General features: G+C 33.5%; 1 pseudogene across 1 annotated transcript; it reads right to left on the bottom strand.

Annotated features, from left to right (window-relative positions):
• Positions 1-16460: 16460 nt before the first annotated feature.
• LOC308657238 (small ribosomal subunit protein uS10-like) lies at positions 16461-16807 on the bottom strand (annotated as a pseudogene). Its single transcript has one exon. The product of its transcript is annotated as a small ribosomal subunit protein uS10-like (transcript).
• Positions 16808-20449: the final 3642 nt, after the last annotated feature.

Genomic DNA, 20449 nt, shown 5'->3' with positions numbered 1-20449 from the left:
TATTATGTAGTAGTTCAAACTTGTAAGCTTTAAAGAACATTCTGCAATTAAATCTTAGTTTTCACCCTTTAGACTATGTAAACTTCATATGTGTGGACCTGAATTTCCTCATCTATAAAATGTGAATTAATACTATACCAAATCTTACCTCTTGCATAAAGTGTCTGGGAAGGTTGGATGTGATAGTTCATTTAATGAACTTAGTTCTGTTCCTGACAGTATCCAATATATGTGGCCAGCACTTCTTGAAAGGCTCTAATTTTCTAATTTTTTTTACTCAATTTTTTATAGGTCTTTCATTTTACAAATGCAAAGCTGATCAATTGTCAGGTATTTAAATAAAAATCCTCAATATACAGCTGTCTGAAAACATTTTTAAAAACACTTCCTGAATAAAATCTAGGCATTTCATAGTTAGATGAGTTCTATCTGCTGCTCAAACTAAAATTAGAGGCCAGTGACAGATTCTTGGCACTATGCTAACTAAAAGCCTTGAGAAAAGCACTGGGAGGAGGGATGGATAGAGAATCATCTAAGTACACACTTTAATGTATGGTTAAAGGTATGTAGGGCATTGTGATATAATATTGTTGAGAGAAGTAATACATGTATCTACTTACTTTTGACCTCAATTTTATCATTTTTAGGCCAAAGGATTTAATCTAAAATGATTTATAAAATTTATCCTTCTTCTCTGACATTCTAAGAGTCTGAGAAAAACCTTGAAATTCTGTGATCTAAAATAGGAATATAGAGAGTTGTTCTATATTATTCTAAAGGACAGAATCAGAAGCAATTAATGGAAATTAGAGAGAGACTGATGTTATTATTTTTATAAAGTAAAACTTTTCCAATCAAAAAGGAAAAAGAAAGTTAGATGATAAACTACTAGGTATTTAAAATACATAAGCAATGATTTACGTAGGCAATTTAAAAAGCAAGTAATATCACCTAATCCAGTTTCTACTATATTCATTCATACTAAATAAAGGATTCGTAGCATTACTAATACATTTACTTGAAATCAGAGCATCTTCAAGATCCACATGTTCCAACTATAAGGTTTCAGAAGACAAGCTTCTTAAAATTGTATGAAAAATTCTGTGTGTATGTTCCATTTCTCATGGAAGAATATCCTTCATTTTTACCATATTCTCAAGCAAGTCAACTTTAGAGTCAAAGAGTCATTGATTTTAATAATTATTTTTCAATGTACAAAAAAATGCTAAAGAAAAAAAGCCAGTGCACAAAGTGAGATATCTCTGAAAGAGTTTTATTTAAAAAATAAAAATTATCTGCTGACATTTTTCACTAATATTTTTATAAAACTTATTTTAAGACAAATTTATAGATTAGACTTGAAAAATAGTGTGTGCATTGTGCTTAAGCACATAATACTTTTAAAATTGTATCTAATAAATAAAAGATACATAGACGGAAATATTTCTAATATCACCTGGTTATCCTACTATGTTTGACTTTCTTGTTTGAATACACATTTTTTAAAAATTTATGTAATTATCTCTGACTCTTGGTTATCAACTCTGAGAATGATGGCATTGTTTTCACTTCCATGTAATAAAGATAATTAGGGAAATTCTCACTTTGAAATAATATTGCCAAAAGGAAGCAAAATGCCAATATGATAATATTTTTTTTCTCCCAATATATGTACATGTGTGTACAAAATACCTGAAATGAGATGTCCAACCTATTTTTAAATGGCTTGAGAGCATGTAATTGTCTGCCTATTTAAAAGAGCACAAATGGACCCGAAGGAATGTTAAGCAAGAAGGTCAGCCTTCCATGATATCCTATTCAATTTGAATAACATCATTGGCAATGCAAAGTAAAGACCGTGTTGCCAAAGTCAATATCCTAGATTTCTATGTCTACACAACAGCTTTCTCTGTGCTAATAGCGTTTATGCCATCTGTCTGTTTCCAATTAAATCCATTTTTGATTCAATGACCAGATGTTCCATAATGTGGCACCGTTTTGTTACCCTTTCTCTCTGCCTCAAAATTGGTATATTTACTCCAAGTTAATGCTGTTAGCTTTTTTCCTTTGCTTTTATGTTTCTAATATCATGCTTTTTGCAAGTTATGGAATAGATTTTTCTATTTCTTTCTTTTTAGAATTTTTGCTCCTGAAGTCAGTTCTCTGAATTTGTTTATATTTTGAATTTCAGTTAATACTTATTCACTCCTTCTGCCTATTTTCATATAATTAAATGAACAAAAATTTCAAGTGTAAAAATCACATAAGTAATAAATTTTAAATTAAAACACTAAATATATGAGTCCTTGGGGTAAGGGAAATTACTGTGTCAACCACTTTTTTTTCCCTGTGGTTTATCACTTTAAAATATTTTCTGAACTCTATAGATAAACCTTGTGTATTCAATGCAAAGGTAACTTTGATCATTTTTAGCTGAAAGAGTAAAAACTACATTTTAAGATTAGATTCTAATCTCAGAATCTACTCAGGTTTTACTGATTATCCTGGAGGAAAATATTCAAAACTGCTCTTGATGTTTTGGGGATGTTATCACTCACATAACCTTGGCATGCTGCCATTTCCTGAAGGGCAAATGAATAACACCTGCAATTGTTAATCTATTGGTCCTTGGTGTTGGCAAACAGGTTGAAAACTTCTTTGAAAGTGCTCCCATGCTTATTTATTGTCATGGGCATTTTAAATATTCTTTGTGGCATAAGTACCAGGTATTTTTTCATATATATATATATATATATATATATATATATATATATATATACACACACACACACACACACACACACACACACACACACACACACACACACATACCAATCAGGCTCTGGAGAGGGTATTATTTTAGTAATAAAATAAAAAGAGTAACATTGGGACATGCACAAGGAAAGAGTTCATATCAATTTTAACTACCCCCAGAAGACATGAATGGTTACTTTGGTGTATAGGATCTGAAATGAGAGAAACGTGGCTTTAGACAAGTACTGTCCAAGGAAACTTTCTTCAATGATACAGTGTCAGTACCTGAGCTACTTAATTTGATAAACACTAATCCTATGTGGCTTGTTTTAACCAGAATTTTTGCTACGGTGACCAAAAGAGCTGACAAGATCAACATAGAAGAGGGAAGTTTTTTTTTTAGGGATCATTGTTTTAGATGTCTCAATGCATGAATGACTGACTCCATTGATCTGGGCCCAAGGTGAGGCAGAAAATATCAAGGCAGAAGGACATGACTGAGTAATGCACCTCAGGACATGGCAACAAGTAAGAAAAGAGCACTCCACTCATCAGAGACAAAATATAGGGCCCCACTGACATAACTTCTGCAGCCACACCCTATGTCTACCGTTACCACCCAGTTAATCTATATCAGAGGGTAAATACACTCATACCTGAATCATTTCACCTCTAAACTTCCTTGCATCATCCTACCCTTGAACTCTTGGGTGCACCTCATACCTAAATCATAATGTGGGTATGGGTGCTTGAAATAGGAGTAGAACAACTGAGAAACTGAATTTCAAATTCTACTTAATTTGAATTAATTTGAATTTAAATTAGCCCCATGCAACCTATTAGCTGACATAGCCCTAGAAGTTTAGCTTGAGCAAGTGATAGCAAATCCACCTAATACAATAGGCAAGAGTAAAGGAAAGCATGTTTGAAATGAAAATCAAAAGCTCTAAATGAAGAATATAGCTACAGACTTGAGATTTATCAGCACTTAAATCATTATGGGTACCTGATGAGGCTTAATGATGTCACATAGAGTATATAGAGATAACATGACTCAATGACAGAGACCTATAGCATTTTAACATATGATAATCAAATAAAATAGAATCCAGAACAAAAGAATAAGAAAGAAAAGTCAGTCTCAAGAGATATGTGTTGAAATAGAGCAAGTCACTCAAGGTTACAGATCTAATCTTCAAGAAGTTCTCTTCCTTAACAGCTTTGGAAAGCAGTCTTGCCTTTGAAATGCCAAGTAGAACCACAACAGGACTCAGGAAGAAGAAATCTTACCCTGGAAGCTGTTAAGATAGATCAGGGAAGGGATAGATTTAAGTAGGAATTTGAGCTTACAGCTGAGTCTAAAAATAAAGTGTGCATTGTTCATTTTGCATGGATCATTCTGGAACTATGATGGAGAAGCATTCATGCTTTCAGAATCAAAAAGCAAGAAGTTGGAAGACAATTTAAAATGCACATGATTTTCCTTTCAGATATACTAACAGTACATTTCTAATAATAGCAATTATGCAGTTTATCTTTTTAAAGAAAATTTTATATTATTTCAGAAACAAATCCATTAAAGGTGAACATCACCTCTGTATTTGTGTTATGCTCTATAATGTTTTAGGAAGGCCATCTTTACAAACCAAGAATTCTATCAGATATAAAGAAGATATGCAAAACTGTACCAGATAAAAAGAAGATACAAAACCTTTGAAAATAATTTAAAAGATGTATAAAATAATTTTATGCAACAGGAAAGGGTTTTATCTTTCATAGTTTGGTTTTTCTTAAAAATGTGTTAGAAATCTCTTTCAAGTGATTCAATTTGGGTTTAAACTGAGATTGTTTCGAAATTCATGATTGTTAATTTTCTTTGAGTTTGATAGAGGAGAGGAACTTTTCACTCTAAGGAATTATATATCTACTTCTATCTGTCTCCAGGAACCAAATATATAAAACCAGTAGCAAGGAAAGACAGGTTAAAAACTGCCACCACAGATTAATGAACCACATAAATATTGCTCTATTGTGATAAACTGTCATTTGCATATACACAAAACTCTTTTTCAAGGTTATAATGAGAGTTCACAGTACATTCAAGAGCTATTGTTCATTTTGGTGCCTCTATAAACTAAATAACAAATTCAGATCATGTTTAGAGAAAAAATGCATATCATCGTCCTTTGTCAAACCACTGATTTTGTATTCTGTGGGAAGTGCCCAATTAGTTATATCCCTTCTGTGCTACATATAGGACATATTGTTTGGGCTCAGAGAATAATATCCCCAGAATATATCATTTTTGGCATTCTGAGCAATCTTATCTAAAGGAAATTAAATGGTCTTATAAGCAGGCTCAGAGTCAAGTTACCTTTAACCTTGTCTTTATTTTTCCCCTTCCCTACTGCAAGTTCAGAGAGAGGTCTTCAACAAATTTCTCTTATCTGCCTAAAAGCAAATGTGCCAAAGAAGAAACAAATACCTCTGGTCTCTTCTCTGAGTTAACCTAACTCATATCCGAGAATACATACCTGAACAGACTTTGTCACACAATATTATCCTCTATTTCAGTTCCATAGAGAATCATTTACAATACATTGCCTGTTCTCTGCGCCCAAGTGGTAATTGTGCATGTGTGTACACATATAGATACATATATCTATAAAATAGGAATAATTATAAATATGGAGATACAAACATAAAAGATAAGATTAGAGAGTTGGATGATAAAGTTTAAACTTTTAGCTATCTAAGCTTACCAGGCACTGAAAGTGAAAATGTGGGAGGGAGTATTCTTCTGGGCTCCACAACAATGAGCAGGAAAAGATTAAACAGTACATCTCCAAGATACTGCAGCCAGTCATCATTTAATTTTGTAACACAAAACATACCTTTCTTTAACTCTACCTAATATAATCAGTTTACATATCTGACTCAGATCAAAATTGCTTTCCTGTCCATAAATAAAGAAAAACTCCTGATTATTCAAAGAACAACGGAACCAATTAATAGGACAAGAAACAGACAGATCATAAAGAGTCAATGCAAGATAGAACTGCCAAGATGCAAGACAGGCTTTTTGCCAAGATGCAAACATCCATATCAGAGCACAATGGAGAGAGGGAGAAAATTAATAGCTCCAAGACAAAGGTAGAAAAATTGTCATATACACCTGATACAGAATGGTAGTAACCATAAAAGTTCTTGGCAATCTTAAAAGAAGCAAAAGAGGTGTTGTTGATTTAGACTCAAATTTAAAATCTAAACTGTATAAATTCAGACAGGAAAGCTAAGCTTCTTCCACTATTAGCATGTTAATACAAAAAATGGTGGCAACCAACCCAGTGGTGTGGTGTTGCCAAAGATACACACCCCAAAAAATGGTTCTGTAGAATTTAAATACAAGGAGAAAGGACAAAACATTTACTCATGCACATGTGGCAAAGTGTATTTGCACTTCTTCCATGGCAAAGAATTCTACAATTTTAATTCTACAATTAAAATTTAGTGAATGTGGGGCTGGGGATATGGCTCAAGCGGTAGCGCGCTCGCCTAGCATGCGTGCGGCCGGGTTCGATCCTCAGCACCACATACCAACAAAGATGTTGTGTCCGCCGAGAACTAAAAAATAAATATTAAAAATTCTCTCTCTCTCTCTCTCTCCTCTCTCACTCTCTCTTTAAAAAAAAAATTTAGTGAATGTTATTTGGAATTGAAAAATTGTATATTTATACTTAAGCTTGTGAAATTACCAGTATATATTGTCATTATAATATGTGCTATAATTACAGAGAATACCCTGATAATAGCTGATCAGTCATCTTCAATTTGATGTGGAACAAGCCTAAATATAGATACATTGGAAGTCTTCTTTTTACACAAGAGTCAGAGACATAGTGCATTGATTAGTCCAAAGAGTCAATCTTAATGGCAGATATTAAAAACATAGGTTAATGAGAGCTTGACTCTAAGTGAAAAATATTAAAAAGGGCTGGGGATATAGTTCAGTGGTTCAGTGCCCCTGGGTTCAAACCTCAGTACAAAAAAAAAATAAAAATAAAGTAGGACCTGAATACAGAGAGGTGTTGAACATATGAAGCAGAAGAAAGATACCAGGAATATTACATTTTTATTTAAAACATAAATACTCTTTCACCAATTTGAAATTGACCAAAGAAGAACTGGAATATCAACTAGTTCAATAATGCATAAAGTCTCTTTTTATGTCATCTCCAGCTTCTAGTTTTCATTCCTTGAAAACAAATACAGATCTTAGAGAAATTCTTAAAGAAATATGAATATCAAAGTTTTTAGAATTGTGCTTTTTCCAGGCCTTTACAAGTACCACACAATTTTTAAATATTTATATATGACAATTCTTTCCAAAGCATTCAATTTGTTTTCCCTATATTATTATCTTTCTGTATCCACCAGGAAATTCCATTCAATATACACAAAGTTCAGTTTTTTTAATACTTGTTTAAACTTTTGTGTTTTCAAGAATTACTACTACTGACACAAACCTGTTAGAGCAAACCTTCAATTCAGCTGGTGGACGTAAACATTCTTCAGCAAAGTAGTTTGAGATCCTATGAGCAACAAACTTTCAGTATGTCAAGTGCATTAGACTACAAGTACATTTTACATGGAAAATGTAATTAATCTGTTAATTTGATTAAGAAAAATAGATTATGAGATCTCCTACTGTAGATGATTAATTAGTAGATAACAAATGGGTATATATATATATAGAGAGAGAGAGTAATATATAGTTATATATCTATGCATACTGACAAGAATGTGAGGAACATAATAGGTAAAAAAAGAAAATATCACAGTTTTAAAAATGGTCAAAGGTTTCTAATTAGGAAACAAGAATCTTCGAAACTTGATTGAACTTTTTCAATTTATTTTACAAAAAGAGCAGAAACTATGTTGAATCTATAGTTGTTTGTAAATCACAAAATTATATGAAAGAAAAATGTAAAAATGGAGAAAATGGCTTCCCTTCTTAAAACACAAATCCTCATGTATCTCACTTTTTTATATTGTTGTCTTAGTGCATTTTCTGTTTCTATAATCAAATACACAGACTGATTTGTAAAGAATAGAAGTTTATTTGGCTCAAAACTGGGATGTCCAAGAGCATCCCCTTGGAGTGCAGTGAGGGCCTTCCTGCTGCATCAAAACATGACAGAGAGCATCACATGGCCAGACATGGCTGAGCATGCCAATTCAGTTCTTTTTATCATCTTACAAAACCACACTGATGTCATCATGGGCCCCACACTTATAAGTACATCTAATTCTAAATATCTTCCAAAGGCCCCACCTCCAAATACTATTATCACCTGAATTGGGGAACTAAGATTCTAACACATGAACTTTTGAGGAATATATTTAAAACCATAGCAATTAATAGTTCATTCTGACCTGAAAAACAAATTATTGATATTCTATGTGTTTTTAGAAAAACTTTCTGACTGCTAGTTTGAAAATAAATTATCATTGAAGCACAAAAAGAGAGTGACTTGGCTTAGAATAGGAGTGGTTTTGGTTGGACATGGGAGAAGGCCAGCAAAGACTCTAGAATGACCTTAGGTTTCTTTGGTTGTACAACTGGGAGGCTCCTTAGATTTTTATGTATCAAGACTCTACTCATCTGAAATGAACTATTTTCTTACCTACATCAAAAAGCATCTGAAAATCAACTATCAAGTGGCCCATATTTTTCTTCTCTATAATAAAAAATGATGTTTTTGTTTATAAATCTTGTTTCACAGATCTCATATTAGTGAATATTTCTCCCAAAGTCTTCCAGTATGTTGTCTATGACTTTGAGAATTTGTTATTAGTGGATACTCTCATCTTTTCTCTTTGTCTGTATTCAGGTTTCTCAATAGGAATTTGTGTCAGTTTGCATAAGGAATTGTTACCCAAAATGTATTTTAAAACAGGATTCCCATAAGTCATATTTAATCTGGTCTACAAAATATTTTTATTACAGAATTTTTTTAAAAAAAAATTATGTTATTTAGAATGAATAAATTGCTACTATTTTCTAAGTCTACTGAATCACCAGGTTTCTTAAGGTAATAAAATTTACTAAAAGTCTGCATACCGATAATATAATTACAGATAAAATCAATATAAAATAAAACAATTTATATTTATGTCAAAAAAATTGAGAATTGCACAATTTTGGAAAACAAAAATTAAGATATTTTCAGATCTTCTAAACCATCACTTAGTGTTTCCTAGAGGAATCCCAACTTGCTAATAAATCCTATGTATTCCTGTGAGTTATTTATTCCATTTTCCATGAGTAATTCTAGAGTCATAGTATTCTGATTTTGAAAGCTGCATTGAGCTGTTTGTTATTCTGATTCATACTTAAGCAAATGTTCACTCTGGCAGAAATAGTCTGCTGTTGACTGTGTGTTATATAATTTTAAAGCTTCATGTTGGTCATTGTTACTGTCAGAATCTACCCATTCTGTTCAAATGGAACTGTTATCAGTCTTCTGTAATGAGACTTAAGTTGAAGACAAATTTTGTTTGGTCTGCTCAGAAAGAATCTTATCTGTGAATTTTAAAATTGTGCTCACCTCCCCAAATCACTGACATATTTTCCTATCACTAGGGCAAAGTTTCAGATTATAAAAGCAATTCCAAAGTACATTGCTTTGGAAACATGGTGGCGTGGGAGTGCTCATCAGCTTAGCAGTGTGTATGCATTGTGATATATTTACCAGAGACTAACAAAAGACATAGGAGAAATTGATAATTGGCATGAAAAATACAAAGTGTGCCAAATGGTTTTTCTGAATATTGAGGGAAGGAGGGTTAAACATAATGCTGTACTTTACGCTAATGAAAATGTCCAGTATATTCCTTTCCTGGAGCAAAACAACATGTTAATGACTGTGCTTAATGTCATTTTTGTTAATGTGACATCCAAGGAAGCACTCCTTCTGGAGCTATAAACTGTGTTCAAGGATAAAGATCAAAACTGCTAATCCCCTGCTCCTCTCTGGTGGCTGTAACTGAAGCCCTATGTCAGAATGGCCATCATTACTGTAAGTGGCAGCCATTTAGAATCAGGGCTGCAGCCTATCCTCATTGTTACCTCTCCTGAGGATTAGCACACCATATTTGCTGAAATTTTTACTACAGCATTTCAGGACTCAAAAAGGAAAGACTCCTCCTGTAGCATGAAAGTTCTTAAATATTCAATTCCTACAGAGTTTTTCTTTGAGTTCAACTCAAATGACATGCTTTCATCAAAGCTTTTTCTGCAGAAAGAGGGCGGCATTTCAAAATCCATATAGAGATGTAACAAATTCGATAATAGGATCTAAAGAATAGCTGGGGTTGAGAAGAAGGAGATGGAAATGTGGGAGTCTTCATTCCAATATCTTCATTGTAAAGACTGGAATTAGTTAGGCTGATTATATGGATCAAAAAGACAGATTGTGGACCTAGGGCTAAATCATTGAGGATTATGGCAGACTGTCCTGGATTTGTGGGCTTCTTAGCAAGACCAGTCATAACAGGATCTCCCACTAGAGGGCAGTATCTTGATTACTTTTGATTTTTTTTTTTTTTTTACAATCTTCCAGCCCTATGCAAACCCAAAGAATCCTTTTTTTTTAATATCCAAAATGACCCTTTATTTTTCTTTTTTTTTCTTTTTTTTTATTTTTTTTATTGGTTGTTCACAACATTACAAAGCTCTTGACATATCATATTTCATACATTAGATTGAAGTGGGTTATGAACCCCCAATTTTACCCCAAATGCAGATTGCAGAATCACGTCGGTTACACATCCACAATTTTACATAATGCCCTATTAGTAATTGTTGTATTCTGCTACCTTTCCTATCCCCTACTATCCCCCCTCCCCTCCCCTCCCATCTTCTCTCTCTACCCCATCTACTGTAATTCATTTCTCTCCTTGTTTATTTTCCCATTCCCCTCACAACCTCTTATATGTAATTTTCTATACACAATGGAGTACTATGCAGCAATAAAAAATGACAAAATCATAGAATTTTCAGGGAAATGGATGGCACTAGAGCAGATTATGCTTAGTGAAGCTAGCCAATCCCTAAAAAACAAATACCAAATGTCTTCTTTGATATAATGAGAGCAACTATGAACAGAGCAGGGAGGAAGAGTAGGAAGAAAAGAGTAACATTAAACAGAGACATGAGATGGGAGGGAAAAGGAGAGAAAAGGGAAATTGCATGGAAATGAAGGGAGACCCTCATTGCTATACTTTTGATATTTTATGAACTGTCCTTAATGGAGTCCAACTCTTAGTTATCTTTTTCTCGTCTGTTAATCTGAATGCTGAATGTTTCTTGGTATACCCTCTTCTGACTTCTGCTCTATGTTAGTTTGTTCTGGGAACTTAAGATTTGACTGTATTAATTGATTCAATTTTCATAACGACTTTCTGAAGCAAGATTATTGTCCTCTAGGTAAGGGCATTGAGTCTAAAAACAGTATGGTAAGGTGGTGTCTAAGCTAAAACAGATAGGATAAAGCTTCACAATCAAGTCAACTCTCCAATAAATTCTATTCTACCATTGTGCATAGAACCCCATGGGCTTCATTTGCACAAGACAGTATGTCTCTCATATGTATGACAGATTTTCATGGTAGGAAGAAATGAGCTATCCTTCCATGGTTAAAGATGCAAAGCAGCTGAGTGTGTGTGTGTGTGTGTGTGTGTGTGTGAGAGAGAGAGAGAGAGAGAGAGAGAGAGATTAAAATTGAATATCTAGCATTTCAACTTAAAAGGGAAAAAAAGATTCCAACAAGTTAATAGATTATATTGAAATTTTATCACCTTTTCATTATTTCCAATGTTAATTCCAACTGTTAATTTCAAATTTCAGAGCTTTAAAACATTCATTGCTCTTTACATCTTCAAATTTATTGTATATTACTTACAGATGTTGGTTTTTAAAAAGGAGCCATGTACAATAACTGTAGGACAATGGGGAAAGTTAGTTGTACAGCCATGTTTCTGATTTATATGAGATGAATATAATGAGAATTTCTCTTTATGAGGGAATACTTACATTTAAGCAAATGTTTATATTCTTTTATTCTAATACACAGTTGAACAGAACCAGTGATAATGTAGGAACCAAACGAGCTTTGTGGATCAAGGAAATTCTTTCACACTATTTCAATTGTGCTTTAACTGTGGACACTAGAATATAAACAAGCATTATTCATGGAAATTGATTATTAATAAAAAAGAATACAATAGCAATTTTGGTACTAATAAATCATTATTATGAGACAATAATAGCATAGTTAAAGTTGATAGCATTTAGTGTTTCTTTAGCAATTCTACTTGCTCAGTTGTTTTTTATTTTCTCTCACCTGAAGTATTCTTTCCTCAAATTTTATCTTCAAACATATGATGTGCTTCAACTCAAATTCTCTTACTCAAGACCTACATACAAGTAATCAGATACATATTGAAGAGTAAATAACTTAATAATACAAAGCCATCCACATGTAAGTTATTATTTTTAATAATTGCAAGTGCAATGGACATCCAGGTAGTTATTATATTGTTTTTGTTATAATAACTATTATAATTCTATACTCTCCATTAAATGCTTATTAGGTGCCTACTATGCATAAACATATTGTCATAATTTTATGTAGGTATTTTTATGATCCCCATTTTACAAATCAAGAAGCTAGAGACATTTAATGAGTCATCCAAGATCACAGTCAATGGAGAAGTATATATGGTTAATTATTTCACAATTTCTCCTTAAAACTCCTCTGTCTCCCTCCCCTCGCCTCTTTCTATGTGCAAAATATGTGCAATTTTTACAGCAATTGACATTCAAAAAAAACCTACATCTCCTGTAAAAGCAGCTCAATCCAAATATAAATTTCACTTCAGTCACAATTGCGTCAATTTTTTTCTGCTCCAATTTTGTAGAAATGTTCTATGTAGCCTTTGTTGTTACCAACCAATATGGAATTTAAGCATTAATTGCATTAATGCAACTGTATAATTTCTAAGTATTAGAATAATAAGTACATATTAGAGAAATAAATCATCATTTTAAAAATGTTTGGTGACCAAAATCCATGAATCAATCATTACACACAGAATTTAGGGGGTTTTGAGTTAAGATAATTATTTGTTTTATATACATTGGAGTGAATTAAAAGAGCATTATCTTCCAGCTTCCTCATTACAGGTCCAAGTAAAATGAATAGGTGAGACACTCTACTTTTTAAAAAATAATACCCTGTCAAAAATCATAAGACTTTGCTATCACAACTGACACTAATTGGCATCCTTGTTAGCACTTTCAAAAGAGAGGTCAAGACTGGAAGTTTGTAGAAGCTGAATTACACCCTTCTTATAAGTGGTTCCTCTGGGTTGAAGAGCAGAGATGTGGAAAACCTTAGAAAAGTTTGGCATGTGCCTTTATTACAAGAAAAACAAGAGACATTGATGCTGATATGTGGGCATTGATTATTTGACATCTTGGTAGAACATTATATATAAAACTTACAGACAGATGTCTAAAAGAACTGAAAAGATCAGATAACAGTAATGCAATTTCACATTTTCTTATCCCAAGCCTTTCAGGATAGATGTGAATGTGTATAGAATTTTAGAAGGAATGTGTGTGGAGGGGAAGGCATATTATAAAGGAAAAAGTGCATATGCTTTATGTCACACTCCAGTATAAAGGAAGCATTTAAATGCAGATAATAAAGAAAGGCTGTAGAGCTGGGGGTAGAGCTTAGTGCTAAAATGCTTGCCTAACATGAGCAAGATTTGATCTCCTCCACAAAAATAATAATGATAATAATTTGCTGCCAACTGTGTTATGAAAAAAATTCTGTTGTACTTCTATATAAAATTTGAAATTTCTGAATGGGTAATATGGTATTGTGGGCTTGTACAAGAATTGAGATTATATAGTTATGACCAAAAGATTGAAATGTAATTAAAATGCACTTTGTTAATTGATAGTGTCAGCAAACATTTATCAAGCCCTTACTATGAGCCAGTTATCATGATAGGTGAGGCAGTAAAGACAAGACAAATGTGTCATACATATGAATGGTGTTTTGTGACCAACTTTATTCATCTCCAGTAAAATCAGAAAAGGAAGCAAATATTTGAAATGTACTTCAGAAGAATTAAATAATATAAGGACCAATATTTCTCATTTCCAGAGTTATTAAGTACAGGAACAAATTATCTAAGAAGCTTATGGATTCCACTTTCCTCTGGGAATGTTCAAAGACAAATCATCTATCTTGGATGATTTGGAGGCAGCAGAATCAACAACACATTTTTAAGGCCCCATACAAATCCAGATTCTGTATTTAAATGTTAGTTTTCCAAGCTCTGATTCTAATTAATTCTTATAATTTAATTCTTTTTTTACAGAAGCATCTGTATGTGTCTAAAGAAACAATTGCTTTGCATAAACACAAAGGTACATAAATCTAAATAACCACAAATCTAGAAATTTGATACACATAAATCAACATTCAATTAAATTTCAGTTAACTAAAGTAAGTTAACTAACATAAACATCAAGAAAACATGGGCTAGTATATGAAGAAGTGAACAGATAGATTCAAAATGCATTATTTTCAATAAATAATTGTATAGCAGATAGAAATAAAGCACCATCATTGTCATTTGAAAAAACACAAAGGATTGTGGTGTTGTTTTTTTTGTCATCCACAAATAAATCTGTGACTCTGGAAACCAACTACATAAGCACTGCTAGTCATATGGGAAAGGTATCCTCTGTACTGCATCCACTGCGTATTCACCAAGATTTTTTAAAAATCAGTATCTGCCATTCATTAAGTAATAGTAAATGTAATAGTGATACTTGCTTTTCCCAAAGGTGTTTTCCTCCTTTAACATTCAGTACACATAATTTTCTGTAACCATGCACACACAAATTACTAAATTTACTGGGCCAATTGAGTAATTATTTTGAACATACAAACATATTTTTTCCAAACATATTTTCATACACCTACATGCAATGGATGAATAAAAATTGAATTTTAGCTGGGCGCAATGGCATATGCCTATAATCCCAGCAGTTCCGAAGGCCAAGGATTGTGAGTTCAAAGCCAGCCTCACCAAAAATGAGGCGCTAAGCAACTCAGTGAGACTCTGTCTCTAAATAAAACACAAAATAGGCTAGGATGTGGCTCATTGGTCAAGTGCCTCTAAGTTCAATCCCTGTTACTACTACTACTACTACTACTAATAATAATAATAATAATAATAGTTTTTATTTGCTGATATTTAATAACCAAAGCTCTACAGCTACCATCATGTAGCCCCTTACAAGGGCAAGCAGGTGTGCCAGGAAGCATCTTTCCAAGAGACATCATCTAAATATGCTAGGATATGAGTTATTTCCATAGAAAACTGATTATTATTACCTTTAGAGCAAAATCAAATTTTATTGAAATGAGTCAGGTCCAAGGTCATTCCATAAAAAAGATGTTCCCATATAAGTAGAAACTGAAACACTCTTTAGACTATACTTCACCAACGTGGGACAAATTTTAGGTTGTTTATATTTCCACTGGGGCATGTACTCTGAAACATCTGGGAAAAGTAAACACCAATTCTAAATTCTATTAGGTAAGTATTGTAACCCTTGTCACAGCAGATATATAACCAGTAGCACAAAAATTTGACAGGCTTTTTACTATCAGTCACAAAAGACAGAAAACTAGAGGGAAGCAGTGCATTTCATTAAGAATATTAAACAAGTCATTTGATCAGGACAGAATAAAAGTATATGTGATTAAAGCAATGGGTTGATATATTCAGTGTAGCTCTACCAACTGCAATGTGTCAATCTTTTTTCTCAGAATGAGTCAACAATGGGTATGTACCCTCCCTAATTTGTTGCTTTGAATTGCATGTAATCTTGGTGTGGGTAGTATATATGTGGTAGATGCTTTTCTGCTGATCAATATTGTGTTGTTGTTTTTTGTCATCCACAAATAAATGAACATGACAAATGAAAATCAATACTAAATTTGTCAGTGGTGATGAGTAGATGCTGATGATTTCAAAATCCAAGAGTTCACAGCAAGACGATGAAAGGGAACTCACCAGACAACTATCAAAGATTGCAATACCAAGCTGATTAATTCTAAAATCCCCAAAGTGTTTTCCCTACCTGCCTTGTACAAGCAGACATAGCATTGGAAAAAAGAGTCATATTGAACAACTATGTAATTTTGAACTGGAAAGAGGTATATAATGTGAGAATCCCTCTGAAAAATATTCATTGTTAAGACCACCTTGAGGTGGTAGACTGCCTGTCTCTCTTTGACTTTTATTCTGCAACAAAGATAAAAATAGATGACTTTTGACTGATCTTTTGTTTTATATTTATTTTTTAGTTGTAGTTGGACACAACATTTTTTTAAATTCTATTTATTTTATTTATTTTTATGTGGTACTGTGGATCAAACCCAGGGCCTCGCACATGCTAGGCAAGCACTCTACTGCTGAGCCACAACCCCAGCCACTGATCAATCTTTTTTTATTTTAAATTCATAACACAATTTATTTCTATTCCTAAAATTCTGAATTAAAGCCAATAAAATGTAACAACTGATAATCAATTCATTAAAACAGTTGACTTAGGCATCTGCAATGGTAACTTCGACCTCCACTCTTAACTCAATACTGATGGAAGTCATCTGCTTCCCAATCTCAGAAGGGCTCTGCAAGTCAGTGAGTCACTTGTGGATTCTCATCTGGAAATGACCCCTTGTCTTGGAACCTTCACCACAAGGTGTTTTTCTTGTAGTGATTCTCAAAAGTCTTGGTAGGCAGGGGAACAAGTCCTTTCACTTTGTGATTCTTTCCCTTTCCAGCACTGATCAAGTCAGCACACACTTTCTCCAGCGATTTCACATTGAGGCTGGTGAGGGTAATTCTAACTTGATGAATCCACCGGTGTCTTTCTGTTGTCTTCAAATGCCATGGCTGCAACGTGGCTTCCTGACCCACTTGTTGCTGGGCAAGAGAAAACAGTGGTGAGGGAGGAGCAGAAGCAGGCAACAGGGTGTTCCACGGTACCCACAACCATGTTGCGCTCAAAAAGCTGATCAACCTTTGTCTTGTTTCAAGTTGCCTCTGTAGTTTTCACCTCAAAGAGCCTTAACTACAAAAAACGAGACATTAATTCTGGATAATACACTATATTTAGGGGTTGGGGATGTGGCTCAAGCGGTAGCGTGCTCGCCTGGCATGCGTGCGGCCCGGGTTCAATCCTCAGCACCACATACAAACAAAGATGTTGTGTCCGCCGAGAACTAAAAAATAAATAAATAAATAAATAAATACTAAAAAATTCTCTCTCTCTCTCTCTCTTCTCTCTTTAAAAAAAAAATACACTATATTTACCAACTGTTAAAAGTCTTATCACAAAAAATGAAGGCATTAGTAACATCTACATCATAGAATTTTGTGACTTATAAATGAATTGATGCAATGTGGAAAGCTCAGTATGGCACTCAGGGAGAGTTCAGTAAATTTTAACTATTATTATTATATAAAGAATTGTGTGGCTGGGCATGGTGGTGCATACCTGTAGTCCCAGCACCTTGGGAGGCTGAGATCAGAGGATCACAAGTTCAAAGCCAGCCTCAGAAACTTAGCAAGGCCCTAAGCAACTTAACAAGACCCTGTGTCAAAAATAAATAAATAAATAAACAGGGCTATGGATGTGGCTCAGTGATTAAGCACCCCTGGGTTAAATCCCCAGTACCCCCCACACTCCGATGGAAGGAAGGAAGGAAGGAAGGAAGGAAGGAAGGAAGGAAGGAAGGAAGGAAGGAAGGAAGGAAGGAAGGAAAGTAGGTGTGGAAGAATTGCTACTTTATGCATTCCTCTTTTACTTAAGTGCCATTTTCCTAATTGATGTTTATGCACTGATAAAAGTAATAATAGTACATTAAAAGAACTCTTGACTGAAAAGAGGTAAAATTCAATGGCGGTTCCTGACTTGCCAGGAACTGGTCTTTTATATGATCTGGGAAAATTCACTTAATCCTTACAGAATTCAACTTCTTCATCTGAATATATGGAGTTAGTCTGAGCAGTTCTAAATTATCTTCTTGACCTCTGGTATCATTTAATTGCTATGATTAAAATACACTTTGTTGTTTATGAAGCCTTAACCTAAACTGAGAAAATATATTCATCATTCTGACTTTTACATGAGAATATTCTAATAAATATTTCTTCTTCTCTACATATATCTAAAAATTTTTAAATACTTAGTTATGATGTCACTATACAAATGCCAAAGTTGCTAACAATGGCATCCACACAAATAGCACCCTCTTATAAATGGGTACCTTTAATATTATATAAATTGAATACTGCTTCACTTTGGCCACTTCTGGCTTTTATTGTTCAAACATCTTCCTTCCACTAGCATATCATTATAATCTATTTCACCAGAATGAATGGAGTATATCTGCAATTTTGGGCTTTAGTGAACTTTAAATGATCTGAATATATCCTACTGGTTGCCTGAAAGTCACCTTTCTTTTCTTTTTTTGCTAAAAGAACCCTGATTTTATTCAGGTATTAGTGGCTGGCCATGTATTTTAGAAAAGACTAAGTCCCCCATTGGTGAATCTTAATTAGTCTACACCATGGCCCTTTCAAGTGATTGATCTGGAAAAGAGCATAACCTGATTCTGGGGATGAGAATTAAAGGATAGTCTATAGAGTGGCTTGTGGGAAATATCTGAGACAAAGTCATTTACTGGCCATTATCTTCTCTGTGTGATGTCTGGAACTATAGAAGCTATTTTGTGACCAAGATGTGAGACATCTAAGAGGCTGTGGAATGAAAGCTGGAAAACTATGATCCTTCTTGATTTTACTGAGTCATTGAATTTGTGAACTTTGGCATTTTATGAACTCTGGACTTCCTGTTATGTGAAATTATAAGTGCCCTTATTGTTTAAGTCATTTTAAGCTGTTTTTTATGTTATATTAGAAAGCATACTTCCAGTATAAAAGAGTCAAAAAATCCAGCTGCTGTAACACCCAAGATCTTGGTGGCTTGACCCAGAAGAAATGTATTTCCAGTTTACCTATACAGTTAGACCTGGGTCAGCAGCAGTGTCTCTCAGTAGCAGTATCTCCATGCAACCATCCACATCAAAGTCTCCTTCCTGTGTGGTTCTATCAACTCTATATACAGTCAAGTCATGGTGAAAGAAAAAGTACAGATGACACATTGTAGTACCTAAATCTTTGCCATGGAACCTCATCTAATTGTTTGAAAAGTGAATTTGGCAAATACATAATTATGTCTTTAATATATATAGCTGCTTTAAAAACTCTGATAGAGTAACAATTTTTTAAAATAAAATCAGTGTTGACTTTATAGCTTGAAATAGCCATTGTCATGTTTTAAAAGAAATATTTTGTTTATATATAGATCATATAATCTCTTATTCCAACCCCCAGAAAATAGGGATTTGGTTTAAACACTGGAAAGTAATGCAAACTGGACAGGATTAATCATATGATATATTTCCAAAGATCAAATGTATTTTTTAGAGGAAAGAAGTCCACTTACTCACATTGAACATTTGATAAAGTGTATAATAAAAACAATAAAATTTTAGTTTAGGACACAAAAGGGTATGTGATAATCATTTGTTGTGTGAACCCAAAGAAAATCTATTTCCTCTAGATGGTTTATTAAAACATTGAAATGTCTGTAATATCACTTTTGATTTTTTTCTCCTTTAATGTTCCTGTGCTAAACTATGAAGATTAAAGATTAAAATGAGCTGTTGGATATGTTGTCAATGTTCTCTCATATATATCTTTAGTTGTGTACATGCATTTTTAGATATTCTCAGTAGTCTAATTTTACATACTGTATTTCAGGAATAAAGTTACTGGTGCAACAGAGCAGTCCAAAGATCAATCACAAACACTATTCAGTTGTTGCCGGTAGTCAATATCTAATACTTATGGGAGAAACAAAAACTCTAGGAAAAAGATAACACTGAGTCACTTGTAGGAGATTTCTCATGTCTGGTAGGTGACAGAGAAAGTGAAGCAAGACCAATCCCATTACTACTAGTTATGCTTCAGCCACTCCAATTTCATTCATTTTGCTTTTATTTCTGATGTGCAGAGACTGTTTGATGAATTTCCTTCTGGGGACAGGCCAGTCTTGGAAGAATGTACATTAAAAAGTCATAAAGAGTACATAATTTATTAAACCTGACTCATTATTGGAAACTGTTAGCATACAATTCCTTTAATAGGAATCATTGGTGGAGAAAATGACTATTGTTTTGATCTGATCACATAAGCTATGGCATAATTTTCCTTGTCTATGGTGATTTACCTAATATTGAACAACATGAATACTCAAACTCTGCTTGCTACTGGAAAACAGACACATATGCTCTGTCTTTTTTTTATTGATAACAACAGCTTTACATTTTTATTATGTTTGTAACAAGTAAACTCTCCAAGTTTTCAGTGAAATGATTGAATAATTGAATAGAGTAGCTATATCACCAAGTGCAAAATGGACAAGAATAGGGATCAGTTTTACTGGGGGCCTTTCAAATATGAACCA

The sequence above is a fragment of the Spermophilus citellus genome, assembly GCF_964194105.1.
Source record: "Spermophilus citellus genome assembly, chromosome: 1".
Lineage (NCBI taxonomy): Eukaryota > Metazoa > Chordata > Mammalia > Rodentia > Sciuridae > Spermophilus > Spermophilus citellus.
This window is presented reverse-complemented; position numbering and strand designations above follow the sequence as displayed.